The sequence below is a fragment of the Aegilops tauschii genome, chromosome 7 (assembly GCF_002575655.3).
Source record: "Aegilops tauschii subsp. strangulata cultivar AL8/78 chromosome 7, Aet v6.0, whole genome shotgun sequence".
Lineage (NCBI taxonomy): Eukaryota > Viridiplantae > Streptophyta > Magnoliopsida > Poales > Poaceae > Aegilops > Aegilops tauschii.
Window position 1 is genome coordinate 13894238 of NC_053041.3, and position 15934 is coordinate 13910171.

Genomic DNA, 15934 nt, shown 5'->3' on the forward strand with positions numbered 1-15934 from the left:
TTATGCCCATTTTAAAAAATTCTCGAGAGATTTTGCAAAAAAGTCAAAAATTCATGTTTGTAAATTTTGCTAACAACTAGACCACATATCACATGGGAATCGTATTTTCTTTTATTTTTTTTGACATTTCTATCATTTTCTTTTATTTTTTTCAAACTGAGAAGGCGGTCCAAGGGGGGGGGGGGGGGTGCATTCTGGGGAATGTTTGGGCCAAATTACTAATGGCGCACCGTGGGATGGTGCGCCATTAGCAGTTCAACTAGTAATGGCGCACCCTCCCACGGTGCGCCATTAGTAGTTTAAAAAATAAAAATAAAAAAAATTGAAAAAAAAATTGAAACATAATTACTAATGGCGCACCGTGGGAGTGGTGCGCCATTACTAGTTGAAATAGTAATGGCGCACCATCCCACGGTGCGCCATTAGTAGTTTTGAAAAATTTAAAGAATTTTTTTTTTACTAATGGCGCACGGTGGATGTGGTGCGACATTAGTATTTGCACACTAATGGCGCACCAACACATGGTGCGCCATTAGTATTTAGTAATGGCGCACCACATGTACAGTGCGCCATTAGTGTCCATATTGGCTATAGCTGTTTTTGTAGTAGTGTAGCATATGAAATGGATAATATAAAAACTCTATCTATGAAATACATGGTGCTACTTTGAAGTATAAGTGTCTATAAAGCATATTAGTGTGCCTCCTCTCTCTTTTATTATTTTTCTTTCTCTTTTTTTGGTGGGCTCTTTGACCACTCGTTGGTGCGGTCGATGTGGCGAAGTTGTAGGTCCGACAAACAAGGAACAACCGAAAGCTGATGACAACATGACCGATGCTTGGGAAGAAAGTGTCTAGCAGCATGTGGCGAATAACTTCCCAGCTGCTAGTTGCAGAGGCCAATTTAATGAAGTTTCAGTGGCAGCCTTCGAAAGTCTCAATTCGATAATGACACAAACCAAAATTTTCCAATTAATTAAGTAGTTGAGACGAGTACAGTTTCAGTACGCCCATCCCTCATTTTATTTATGACGTACTCTATCCTTTCCAATTTATTAGGCACACGGACAAGCGAGTGATATTCGTTCTTATGAAGCCTCCGTAATCAAGTTAAATCACTCAGTTGCCATGCCATCGACTAATTGATGGAATTTTTTTTACAAAATGATGCATGCATGTAATCAGAATTTACTATGACGATAGAAATGTTAAACCTATGGATTGTAACCACAAATTTATCAATTGGTACCGATCGCATATTGTGGATAGCAATGTACCCCATTAGTGTTGAGGAACCAAGCCCCTTCTCAAAATGCAAAATACCTATGACGTAGATATAACATCCGGTACCCTCCTTGTCGAAGGCAACCATTGGCTGCGAAAAGTTTTACATTTTGTATGGTGCCGATGCCGTCATTTCTAATTTGACCCATGGTGTGGAATCATATGGCATGGTAGTCCATTGATAGTAAATCCTAGGGTGTGTTCGGTAGTGGTCTGGCTTCTCAAATCCTCGAATCCGCGCGTGGAGTCCAACCGAACGTGTCAATTCCTAGAGTTCAGCTACAGAAGCCGGCGCGGAGCGCAGTATATTATTTGTGGAGTCGCGGAGGTGGTCATTCCGGGCTCCCAGGTTCTTCAGGAGTTGGAGTTTGGTCAAAATTACCTGTTGATGCCACCGCCAAGTGAACGTACCGGTTCGAGCCTTATTTCACGTGCGATACATACAGCGAGCACCTACTGATTTTCTCTCTAGTCGGGCCATATCCGGCCCATATGGGCCGCTGGCCCAGGCCAATGCTAGCGAGAAAGAAGCTATGCTGCCGAATGGATCGCTCGATCACGGCGCTCTCGTGAGAAGCTGGCGATGGGAAGCTGGTGGTGGAGTTCAGGATTTTGAGGCCATGGAGAAGTACCGAACAGGCCCCTAAGGTTGATCTCTCCACATATTGGGAAATTCACTAAAAGATTGTATTTTGCAATTAAAAACTTATGACTTTTTCATCCTAGGGACGTGTGCGCCATATCGGGAGGAACAGTCAAATGTGTCTCCTTATTGGTACGGTTCATGTGGCGAAGTATTGAGTCCCACAGACATGGAAACAAGTGAAAACTGACCGAAAAATTACAACTACTTGCGGAGACGGTGTGTAGTAGCATGTAGCTAATATATTTGCACGTGTTAGTTGCAGAGGCCAATTTCCTGAAGGTTCAGTGGCAGCATAAATTCGGATGTAACTTTTCGAGTAGATGATTTTTCATATAAAAAACTTTTTCATCCGAGTTCGTATGCAAAAGTTATGCCCATTTTAAAAAATTCTCGAGAGATTTTGCAAAAAAGTCAAAAATTCATGTTTGTAAATTTTGCTAACAACTAGACCACATATCACATGGGAATCTTATTTTCTTTTATTTTTTTGACATTTCTATCATTTTCTTTTATTTTTTTCAAACTGAGAAGGCGGTCCAAGGGGGGGGGGGTGCATTCTGGGGAATGTTTGGGCCAAATTACTAATGGCGCACCGTGGGATGGTGCGCCATTAGCAGTTCAACTAGTAATGGCGCACCCTCCCACGGTGCGCCATTAGTAGTTTAAAAAATAAAAATAAAAAAAATTGAAAAAAAATTTGAAACATAATTACTAATGGCGCACCGTGGGAGTGGTGCGCCATTACTAGTTGAAATAGTAATGGCGCACCATCCCACGGTGCGCCATTAGTAGTTTTGAAAAATTTAAAGAATTTTTATTTTACTAATGGCGCACGGTGGATGTGGTGCGACATTAGTATTTGCACACTAATGGCGCACCAACACATGGTGCGCCATTAGTATTTAGTAATGGCGCACCACATGTACAGTGCGCCATTAGTGTCCATATTGGCTATAGCTGTTTTTGTAGTAGTGTAGCATATGAAATGGATAATATAAAAACTCTATCTATGAAATACATGGTGCTACTTTGAAGTATAAGTGTCTATAAAGCATATTAGTGTGCCTCCTCTCTCTTTTATTATTTTTCTTTCTCTTTTTTTGGTGGGCTCTTTGACCACTCGTTGGTGCGGTCGATGTGGCGAAGTTGTAGGTCCGACAAACAAGGAACAACCGAAAGCTGATGACAACATGACCGATGCTTGGGAAGAAAGTGTCTAGCAGCATGTGGCGAATAACTTCCCAGCTGCTAGTTGCAGAGGCCAATTTAATGAAGTTTCAGTGGCAGCCTTCGAAAGTCTCAATTCGATAATGACACAAACCAAAATTTTCCAATTAATTAAGTAGTTGAGACGAGTACAGTTTCAGTACGCCCATCCCTCATTTTATTTATGACGTACTCTATCCTTTCCAATTTATTAGGCACACGGACAAGCGAGTGATATTCGTTCTTATGAAGCCTCCGTAATCAAGTTAAATCACTCAGTTGCCATGCCATCGACTAATTGATGGAATTTTTTTTACAAAATGATGCATGCATGTAATCAGAATTTACTATGACGATAGAAATGTTAAACCTATGGATTGTAACCACAAATTTATCAATTGGTACCGATCGCATATTGTGGATAGCAATGTACCCCATTAGTGTTGAGGAACCAAGCCCCTTCTCAAAATGCAAAATACCTATGACGTAGATATAACATCCGGTACCCTCCTTGTCGAAGGCAACCATTGGCTGCGAAAAGTTTTACATTTTGTATGGTGCCGATGCCGTCATTTCTAATTTGACCCATGGTGTGGAATCATATGGCATGGTAGTCCATTGATAGTAAATCCTAGGGTGTGTTCGGTAGTGGTCTGGCTTCTCAAATCCTCGAATCCGCGCGTGGAGTCCAACCGAACGTGTCAATTCCTAGAGTTCAGCTACAGAAGCCGGCGCGGAGCGCAGTATATTATTTGTGGAGTCGCGGAGGTGGTCATTCCGGGCTCCCAGGTTCTTCAGGAGTTGGAGTTTGGTCAAAATTACCTGTTGATGCCACCGCCAAGTGAACGTACCGGTTCGAGCCTTATTTCACGTGCGATACATACAGCGAGCACCTACTGATTTTCTCTCTAGTCGGGCCATATCCGGCCCATATGGGCCGCTGGCCCAGGCCAATGCTAGCGAGAAAGAAGCTATGCTGCCGAATGGATCGCTCGATCGCGGCGCTCTCGTGAGAAGCTGGCGATGGGAAGCTGGTGGTGGAGTTCAGGATTTTGAGGCCATGGAGAAGTACCGAACAGGCCCCTAAGGTTGATATCTCCACATATTGGGAAATTCACTAAAAGATTGTATTTTGCAATTAAAAACTTATGACTTTTTCATCCTATGGACGTGTGCGCCATATCGGGAGGAACAGGCAAATGTGTCTCCTTATTGGTACGGTTCATGTGGCGAAGTATTGAGTCCCACAGACATGGAAACAAGTGAAAACTGACCGAAAAATTACAACTACTTGCGGAGACGGTGTGTAGTAGCATGTAGCTAATATATTTGCACGTGTTAGTTGCAGAGGCCAATTTCTTGAAAATTCAGTGGCAGCATAAATTCAGATTTAACTTTTCGAGTAGATGATTTTTTATATAAAAAACTATTTCATCCGAGTTCGTATGCAAAAGTTATGCCCATTTTTAAAAATTCTCGAGAGATTTTGCAAAAAAGACGAAAATTCATGTTTGTAAATTTTGCTAACAACTAGACCACATATCACATGGGAATCTTATTTTCTTTTATTTTTTTGACATTTCTATCATTTTCTTTTTTTTCAAACTGAAAAGGCGGTCCACATGGGGGGTGCATTCGGGGGAATGTTTGGGCCAAATTACTAATGGCGCACCGTGGGATGGTGCGCCATTACTATGCGCCATTACTAGTTTAAAAAATAAAAAATAAAAAATTGAATTTTTTTTGAAACATAATTACTAATGGCGCACCGGGTGTGGTGCGCCATTACTAGTTGAAATAGTAATGGCGCACCATCCCACGGTGCGCCATTAGTAGTTTTGAAAAAATTAAAAGAAAAAAAAATTTACTAATGGCGCACCGTGGATGTGGTGCACCATTAGTATTTGCACACTAATGGCGCACCAATACATGGTGCGCCATTAGTATTTAGTAATGGCGCACCACATGTACAGTGCGCCATTAGTGTCCATATTGGCTATAGCTGTTTTTGTAGTAGTGTAGCATATGAAATGGATAATATAAAAACTCTATCTATGAAATACATGGTGCTACTTTGAAGTATAAGTGTCTATAAAGCATATTAGTGTGCCTCCTCTCTCTTTTATTATTTTTCTTTCTCTTTTTTTGGTGGGCTCTTTGACCACTCGTTGGTGCCGTCGATGTGGCGAAGTTGTAGGCCCGACAATCGAGGAACAACCGAAAGCTGATGACAACATGACCGATGCCTGGGAAGAAAGTGTCTAGCAGCATGTGGCGAATAACTTCCTAGCTGCTAGTTGCAGAGGCCAATTTAATGAGGTTTCAGTGGCAGCCTTCGAAAGTCTCAATTCGATAATGACACAAACCAAAAATTTCCAATTAATTAAGTAGTTGAGACGAGTACAGGTTCAGTACGCCCATCCCTCATTTTATTTATGACGTACTCTATCCTTTCCGATTTATTAGGCACACGGACAAGCGAGTGATATTCGTTCTTATGAAGCCTCCGTAATCAAGTTACGTCACTCAGTTGCCATGCCATCGACTAATAGATGGAATTTTTTTACAAAATGATGCATGCATGTAATCAGAATTTACTATGACGATAGAAATGTTAAATCAATGGATTGTAACCACAAATTTATCAATTGGTACCGATCGCATATTGTGCATAGCAATGTACCCCATTAGTGTTGAGGAACCAAGCCCCTTCTTAAAATGCAAAATACCTATGACGTAGATATAACATCCGGTACCCTCCTTGTTGAAGGCAACCATTGCCTGCGAAAAGTTTTACATTTTGTATGGTGCCGATGCCGTCATTTCTAATTTGACCGATGGTGTGGAATCATATGGCATGGTAGTCCATTGATAGTAAATCCTAGGGTGTGTTCGGTAGTGGTCTGGCTTCTCAAATCCTCGAATCCGCGCGTGGAGTCCAAACGAACGTGTCAATTCCTAGAGTTCAGCTACAGAAGCCGGCGCGAAGCGCAGTGCATTATTTGTGGAGTCGCGGAGGTGGTCATTCCGGGCTCCCAGGTTCTTCAGGAGTTGGAGTTTGGTCAAAATTATCTGTTGATGCCACCGCCAAGTGAACGTACCGGTTCGAGCCTTATTTCACGTGCAATACATACAGCGAGCACCTACTGATTTTCTCTCTAGTCGGGCCATATCCGGCCCATATGGGCCGCTGGCCCAGGCCAATGCTAGCGAGAAAGAAGTTGTGCTGCCGAATGGATCGCTCGATCACGGCGCTCTCGTGACAAGCTGGCGATGGGAAGCTGGTGGTGGAGTTCAGGATTTTGAGGCCATGGAGAAGTACCGAACAGGCCCCTAAGGTTGATATCTCCACATATTGGGAAATTCACTAAAAGATTGTATTTTGCAATTAAAAACTTATGACTTTTTCATCCTAGGGACGTGTGCGCCATATCGGGAGGAACAGTCAAATGTGTCTCCTTATTGGTACGGTTCATGTGGCGAAGTATTGAGTCCCACAGACATGGAACCAAGTGAAAACTGACCGAAAAATTACAACTACTTGCGGAGACGGTGTGTAGTAGCATGTAGCTAATATATTTGCACGTGTTAGTTGCAGAGGCCAATTTCCTGAAGGTTCAGTGGCAGCATAAATTCGGATGTAACTTTTCGAGTAGATGATTTTTCATATAAAAAACTTTTTCATCCGAGTTCGTATGCAAAAGTTATGCCCATTTTAAAAAATTCTCGAGAGATTTTGCAAAAAAGTCGAAAATTCATGTTTGTAAATTTTGCTAACAAGTAGACCACATATCACATGGGAATCTTATTTTCTTTTATTTTTTTGACATTTCTATCATTTTCTTTTATTTTTTTTCAAACTGAGAAGGCGGTCCAAGGGGAGGGGGGGTGCATTCTGGGGAATGTTTGGGCCAAATTACTAATGGCGCACCGTGGGATGGTGCGCCATTAGTAGTTCAACTAGTAATGGCGCACCCCTCCCACGTTGCGCCATTAGTAGTTTAAAAAATAAAAATAAAAAAAATTGAAAAAAAATTTGAAACATAATTACTAATGGCGCACCGTGGGAGTGGTGCGCCATTACTAGTTGAAATAGTAATGGCGCACCATCCCACGGTGCGCCATTAGTAGTTTTGAAAAATTTAAAGAAATTTTCTTTTACTAATGGCGCACGGTGGATGTGGTGCGACATTAGTATTTGCACACAAATGGCGCACCAACACATGGTGCGCCATTAGTATTTAGTAATGGTGCACCACATGTACAGTGCGTCATTAGTGTCCATATTGGCTATAGCTGTTTTTGTAGTAGTGTAGCATATGAAATGGATAATATAAAAACTCTATCTATGAAATACATGGTGCTACTTTGAAGTATAAGTGTCTATAAAGCATATTAGTGTGCCTCCTCTCTCTCCTTCTCTCTCTTTTATTATTTTTCTTTCTCTTTTTTTGGTGGGCTCTTTGACCACTCGTTGGTGCGGTCGATGTGGCGAAGTTGTAGGTCCGACAATCGAGAAACAACCGAAAGCTGATGAAAACATGACCGATGCTTGGGAAGAAAGTGTCTAGCAGCGTGTGGCGAATAACTTCCCAGCTGCTAGTTGCAGAGGCCAATTTAATGAAGTTTCAGTGGCAGCCTTCGAAAGTCTCAATTCGATAATGACACAAACCAAAATTTTCCAATTAATTAAGTAGTTGAGACGAGTACAGTTTCAGTACGCCCATCCCTCATTTTATTTATGACGTACTCTATCCTTTCCGATTTATTAGGCACACGGACAAGCGAGTGATATTCGTCCTTATGAAGCCTCCGTAATCAAGTTACGTCACTCAGTTGCCATGCCATCGACTAAGAGATGGAATTTTTTTACAAAATGATGCATGCATGTAATCAGAATTTACTATGACGATAGAAATGTTAAACCAATGGATTTAACGACAAATTTATCAATTGGTACCGATCGCATATTGTGGATAGCAATGTACCCCATTAGTGTTGATGAACCAAGCCCCTTCTCAAAATGCAAAATACCTATGACGTAGATATAACATCCGGTACCCTCCTTGTTGAAGGCAACCATTGGCTGCGAATTTTTTTACATTTGGTATGGTGACGATGCCGTCATTTGTAATTTGACCGATGGTGTGGAATCATATGGCATGGTAGTCCATTGATAGTAAAACCTAGGGTGTGTTCGGTAGTGGTCTGGCTTCTCAAATCCTCGAGTCCGCGCGTGGAGTCCAACCGAACGTGTCAATTCCTAGAGTTCAGCTACAGAAGCCGGCGCGGAGCGCATTGCATTTTTTGTGGAGTCGCGGAGCTGGTCATTCCGGGCTCCCAGGTTCTTCAGGAGTTGGAGTTTGGTCAAAATTACCTGTTGATGCCACCGCCAAGTGAACGTACCGGTTCGAGCCTTATTTCACGTGCGATACATACAGCGAGCACCTACTGATTTTCTCTCTAGTCGGGCCATATCCGGCCCATATGGGCCGCTGGCCCAGGCCAATGCTAGCGAGAAAGAAGCTGTGCTGCCGAATGGATCGCTCGATCGCGGCGCTCTCGTGAGAAGCTGGCGATGGGAAGCTGGTGGTGGAGTTCAGGATTTTGAGGCCATGGAGAAGTACCGAACAGGCCCCTAAGGTCGATATCTCCACATATTGGGAAATTCACTAAAAGATTGTATTTTGCAATTAAAAACTTATGAATTTTTCATCCTAGGGACATGTGCGCCATATCGGGAGGAACAGTCAAATGTGTCTCCTTATTGGTACGGTTCATGTGGCGAAGTATTGAGTCCCACAGACATGGAAACAAGTGAAAACTGACCGAAAAATTACAACTACTTGCGGAGACGGTGTGTAGTAGCATGTAGCTAATATATTTGCACGTGTTAGTTGCAGAGGCCAATTTCCTGAAGGTTCAGTGGCAGCATAAATTCGGATGTAACTTTTCGACTAGATGATTTTTCATATCAAAAACTTTTTCATCCGAGTTCGTATGTAAAAGTTATGCCCATTTTTGAAAATTCTCGAGAGATTTTGCAAAAAAGTCGAAAATTCATGTTTGTAAATTTTGAATTGAATTTTTTTTCAAACATAATTACTAATGGCGCACCGTGGGAGTGGTGCGCCATTACTAGTTGAAATAGTAATGGCGCACCATCCCACGGTGCGCCATTAAAAGTTTTGAAAAAAATTAAAGAATTTTTTTTTACTAATGGCGCACCGTGATGTGGTGCGCCATTAGAATTTGCACACTAATGGCGCACCAACACATGGTGCGCCATTAGTATTTAGTAATGGCGCACCACATGTACAGTGCGCCATTAGTGTCCATATTGGCTATAGCTGTTTTTGTAGTAGTGTAGCATATGAAATGGATAATATAAAAACTCTATCTATGAAATACATGGTGCTACTTTGAAGTATAAGTGTCTATAAAGCATATTAGTGTGCCTCCTCTCTCTCCTTCTCTCTCTTTTATTATTTTTCTTTATCTTTTTTTGGTGGGCTCTTTGACCACTCGTTGGTGCGGTCGATGTGGCGAAGTTGTAGGTCCGACAATCGAGGAACAACCGAAAGCAGATGACAACATGACCGATGCTTGGGAAGAAAGTGTCTAGCAGCATGTGGCGAATAACTTCCCAGCTGCTAGTTGCAGAGGCCAATTTAATGAAGTTTCAGTGGCAGCCTTCGAAAGTCTCAATTCGATAATGACACAAACCAAAATTTTCCAATTAATTAAGTAGTTGAGACGAGTACAGTTTCAGTACGCCCATCCCTCATTTTATTTATGACGTACTCTATCCTTTCCAATTTATTAGGCACACAGACAAGCGAGTGATATTCGTTCTTATGAAGCCTCCGTAATCAAGTTACGTCACTCAGTTGCCATGCCATCGACAAATAGATGGAATTTTTTTACAAAATGATGCATGCATGTAATCAGAATTTACTATGACGATAGAAATGTTAAACCAATGGATTGTAACGACAAATTTATCAATTGGTACCGATCGCATATTGTGGATAGCAATGTACCCCATTAGTGTTGAGGAACCAAGCCCCTTCTCAAAATGCAAAATACCTATGACGTAGATATAACATCCGGTACCCTCCTTGTTGAAGGCAACCATTGGCTGCGAAAAGTTTTACATTTGGTATGGTGCCGATGCCGTCATTTGTAATTTGACCGATGGTGTGGAATCATATGGCATGGTAGTCCATTGATAGTAAAACCTAGGGTGTGTTCGGTAGTGGTCTGGCTTCTCAAATCCTCGAATCCGTGCGTGGAGTCCAACCGAACGTGTCAATTCCTAGAGTTCAGCTACAGAAGACGGCGCGGAGCGCAGTGCATTATTTGTGGAGTCCCGGAGCTGGTCATTCCGGGCTCCCAGGTTCTTCAGGAGTTGGAGTTTGGTCAAAATTACCTGTTGATGCCACCGCCAAGTGAACGTACCGGTTCGAGCCTTATTTCACGTGCGATACATACAGCGAGCACCTACTGATTTTCTCTCTAGTCGGGCCATATCTGGCCCATATGGGCCGCTGGCCCGGGCCAATGCTAGCGAGAAAGAAGCTGTGCTGCCGAATGGATCGCTCGATCGTGGCGCTCTCGTGAGAAGCTGGCGATGGGAAGCTGGTGGTGGAGTTCAGGATTTTGAGGCCATGGAGAAGTACCGAACAGGCCCCTAAGGTTGATATCTCCACATATTGGGAAATTCACTAAAAGATTGTATTTTGCAATTAAAAACTTATGACTTTTTCATCCTAGGGACGTGTGCGCCATATCGGGAGGAACAGTCAAATGTGTCTCCTTATTGGTACGGTTCATGTGGCGAAGTATTGAGTCCCACAGACATGGAAACAAGTGAAAACTGACCGAAAAATTACAACCACTTGCGGAGACGGTGTGTAGTAGCATGTAGCAAATATATTTGCACGTGTTAGTTGCAGAGGCCAATTTCCTGAAGGTTCAGTGGCAGCATAAATTCGGATGTAACTTTTCGAGTAGATGAATTTTCATATAAAAAACTTTTTCATCCGAGTTCGTATGCAAAAGTTATGCCCATTTTTGAAAATTCTCGAGAGATTTTGCAAAAAAGTCGAAAATTCATGTTTGTAAATTTTGAATTGAATTTTTTTTCAAACATAATTACTAATGGCGCACCGTGGGAGTGGTGCGCCATTACTAGTTGAAATAGTAATGGCGCACCATCCCACGGTGCGCCATTAAAAGTTTTGAAAAAAATTAAAGATTTTTTTTTTACTAATGGCGCACCGTGATGTGGTGCGCCATTAGAATTTGCACACTAATGGCGCACCAACACATGGTGCGCCATTAGTATTTAGTAATGGCGCACCACATGTACAGTGCGCCATTAGTGTCCATATTGGCTATAGCTGTTTTTGTAGTAGTGTAGCATATGAAATGGATAATATAAGAACTCTATCTATGAAATACATGGTGCTACTTTGAAGTATAAGTGTCTATAAAGCATATTAGTGTGCCTCCTCTCTCTCCTTCTCTCTCTTTTATTATTTTTCTTTATCTTTTTTTGGTGGGCTCTTTGACCACTCGTTGGTGCGGTCGATGTGGCGAAGTTGTAGGTCCGACAATCGAGGAACAACCGAAAGCAGATGACAACATGACCGATGCTTGGGAAGAAAGTGTCTAGCAGCATGTGGCGAATAACTTCCCAGCTGCTAGTTGCAGAGGCCAATTTAATGAAGTTTCAGTGGCAGCCTTCGAAAGTCTCAATTCGATAATGACACAAACCAAAATTTTCCAATTAATTAAGTAGTTGAGACGAGTACAGTTTCAGTACGCCCATCCCTCATTTTATTTATGACGTACTCTATCCTTTCCAATTTATTAGGCACACAGACAAGCGAGTGATATTCGTTCTTATGAAGCCTCCGTAATCAAGTTACGTCACTCAGTTGCCATGCCATCGACAAATAGATGGAATTTTTTTACAAAATGATGCATGCATGTAATCAGAATTTACTATGACGATAGAAATGTTAAACCAATGGATTGTAACGACAAATTTATCAATTGGTACCGATCGCATATTGTGGATAGCAATGTACCCCATTAGTGTTGAGGAACCAAGCCCCTTCTCAAAATGCAAAATACCTATGACGTAGATATAACATCCGGTACCCTCCTTGTTGAAGGCAACCATTGGCTGCGAAAAGTTTTACATTTGGTATGGTGCCGATGCCGTCATTTGTAATTTGACCGATGGTGCGGAATCATATGGCATGGTAGTCCATTGATAGTAAAACCTAGGGTGTGTTCGGTAGTGGTCTGGCTTCTCAAATCCTCGAATCCGCGCGTGGAGTCCAACCGAACGTGTCAATTCCTAGAGTTCAGCTACAGAAGACGGCGCGGAGCGCAGAGCATTATTTGTGGAGTCCCGGAGCTGGTCATTCCGGGCTCCCAGGTTCTTCAGGAGTTGGAGTTTGGTCAAAATTACCTGTTGATGCCACCGCCAAGTGAACGTACCGGTTCGAGCCTTATTTCACGTGCGATACATACAGCGAGCACCTACTGATTTTCTCTCTAGTCGGGCCATATCTGGCCCATATGGGCCGCTGGCCCAGGCCAATGCTAGCGAGAAAGAAGCTGTGCTGCCGAATGGATCGCTCGATCGTGGCGCTCTCGTGAGAAGTTGGCGATGGGAAGCTGGTGGTGGAGTTCAGGATTTTGAGGCCATGGAGAAGTACCGAACAGGCCCCTAAGGTTGATATCTCCACATATTGGGAAATTCACTAAAAGATTGTATTTTGCAATTAAAAACTTATGACTTTTTCATCCTAGGGACGTGTGCGCCATATCGGGAGGAACAGTCAAATGTGTCTCCTTATTGGTACGGTTCATGTGGCGAAGTATTGAGTCCCACAGACATGGAAACAAGTGAAAACTGACCGAAAAATTACAACCACTTGCGGAGACGGTGTGTAGTAGCATGTAGCAAATATATTTGCACGTGTTAGTTGCAGAGGCCAATTTCCTGAAGGTTCAGTGGCAGCATAAATTCGGATGTAACTTTTCGAGTAGATGATTTTTCATATAAAAAACTTTTTCATCCGAGTTCGTATGCAAAAGTTATGCCCATTTTTGAAAATTCTCGAGAGATTTTGCAAAAAAGTCGAAAATTCATGTTTGTAAATTTTGAATTGAATTTTTTTTCAAACATAATTACTAATGGCGCACCGTGGGAGTGGTGCGCCATTACTAGTTGAAATAGTAATGGCGCACCATCCCACGGTGCGCCATTAAAAGTTTTGAAAAAAATTAAAGAATTTTTTTTTACTAATGGCGCACCGTGATGTGGTGCGCCATTAGAATTTGCACACTAATGGCGCACCAACACATGGTGCGCCATTAGTATTTAGTAATGGCGCACCACATGTACAGTGCGCCATTAGTGTCCATATTGGCTATAGCTGTTTTTGTAGTAGTATAGCATATGAAATGGATAATATAAAAACTCTATCTACGAAATACATGGTGCTACTTTGAAGTATAAGTGTCTATAAAGCATATTAGTGTGCCTCCTCTCTCTCCTTCTCTCTCTTTTATTATTTTTCTTTCTCTTTTTTTGGTGGGCTCTTTGACCACTCGTTGGTGCGGTCGATGTGGCGAAGTTGTAGGTCCGACAATCGAGGAACAACCGAAAGCAGATGACAACATGACCGATGCTTGGGAAGAAAGTGTCTAGCAGCATGTGGCGAATAACTTCCCAGCTGCTAGTTGCAGAGGCCAATTTAATGAAGTTTCAGTGGCAGCCTTCGAAAGTCTCAATTCGATAATGACACAAACCAAAATTTTCCAATTAATTAAGTAGTTGAGACGAGTACTGTTTCAGTACGCCCATCCCTCATTTTATTTATGACGTACTCTATCCTTTCCAATTTATTAGGCACACGGACAAGCGAGTGATATTCGTTCTTATGAAGCCTCCGTAATCAAGTTACGTCACTCAGTTGCCATGCCATCGACTAATAGATGGAATTTTTTTACAAAATGATGCATGCATGTAATCAGAATTTACTATGACGATAGAAATGTTAAACCAATGATTGTAACGACAAATTTATCAATTGGCACCGATCGCATATTGTGGATAGCAATGTAGCCCATTAGTGTTGAGGAACCAAGCCCCTTCTCAAAATGCAAAATACCTATGACCTAGATATAACATCCGGTACCCACCTTGTTGAAGGCAACCATTGGCTGCGAAAAGTTTTACATTTGGTATGGTGCCGATGCCGTCATTTGTAATTTGACCGATGGTGTGGAATCATATGGCATGGTAGTCCATTGATAGTAACACCTAGGGTGTGTTCGGTAGTGGTCTGGCTTCTCAAATCCTCGAATCCGCTCGTCGAGTCCAACCGAACGTGTCAATTCCTAGAGTTCAGCTACAGAAGCCGGGGCGGAGCGCAGTGCATATTTTGTGGAGTCGCGGAGGTGGTCATTCCGGGCTCCCAGGTTCTTCAGGAGTTGGAGTTTGGTCAAAATTACCTGTTGATGCCACCCCCAAGTGAACGTACCGGTTCGAGCCTTATTTCACGTGCGATACATACAGTGAGCACCTACTGATTTTCTCTCTAGTCGGGCCATATCCGGCCCATATGGGCCGCTGGCCCAGGCCAATGCTAGCGAGAAAGAAGCTGTGCTGCCGAATGGATCGCTAGATCGCGGCGCTCTCGTGAGATGCTGGCGATGGGAAGCTGGTGGTGGAGTTCAGGATTTTGAGGCCATGGAGAAGTACCGAACAGGCCCCTAAGGTTGATATCTCCACAGTTTGGGAAATTCACTAAAAGATTGTATTTTGCAATTAAAAAATTATGACTTTTTTCATCCTAGGGACGTGTGCGCCATATCGGGAGGAACAGTCAAATGTGTCTCCGTATTGGTACGGTTCATGTGGCGAAGTATTGAGTCCCACAGACATGGAAACAAGTGAAAACTGACCGAAAAATTACAACTACTTGCGGAGACGGTGTGTAGTAGCATGTAGCTAATATATTTGCACGTGTTAGTTGCAGAGGCCAATTTCCTGAAGGTTCAGTGGCAGCATAAATTCGGATGTAACTTTTCGGGTAGATGATTTTTCATATAAAAAACTTTTTCATCCGAGTTCGTATGCAAAAGTTATGCCCATTTTTAAAAAAATTCGAGAGATTTTGCAAAAAAGTCGAAAATTCATGTTTGTAAATTTTGCTAACAACTAGACCACATATCACATGGGAATCTTATTTTCTTTTATTTTTTTGACATTTCTATCATTTTCTTTTATTTTTTTTCAAACTGAAACGGCGGTCCAGGGGGGGTTGCATTCGGGGGAATGTTTGGGCCAAATTACTAATGGCGCACCGTGAGTAATGGCGCACCCCTCCCACGGTGCGCCATTAGTAGTTTAAAAAATAAAAATAAAAATAAAATTGAAAAAAAATTGAAACATAATTACTAATGGCGCACCGTGGGAGTGGTGCGCCATTACTAGTTGAAATAGTAATGTCGCACCATCCCACGTGGGAGTGGTACGCCATTACTAGTTGAAATAGTAATGGCGCACCATCCCACGGTGCGCCATTAGTAGTTTTGAAAAAATTTAAAGAAAACAAAATTTTACTAATGGCGCACCGTGGATGTGGTGCGCCATTAGTATTTGCACACTAATGGCGCACCAACACATGGTGCACCATTAGTATTTAGTAATGGCGCACCACATGTACAGTGCGCCATTAGTGTCCATATTGGCTATAGCTGTTTTTGT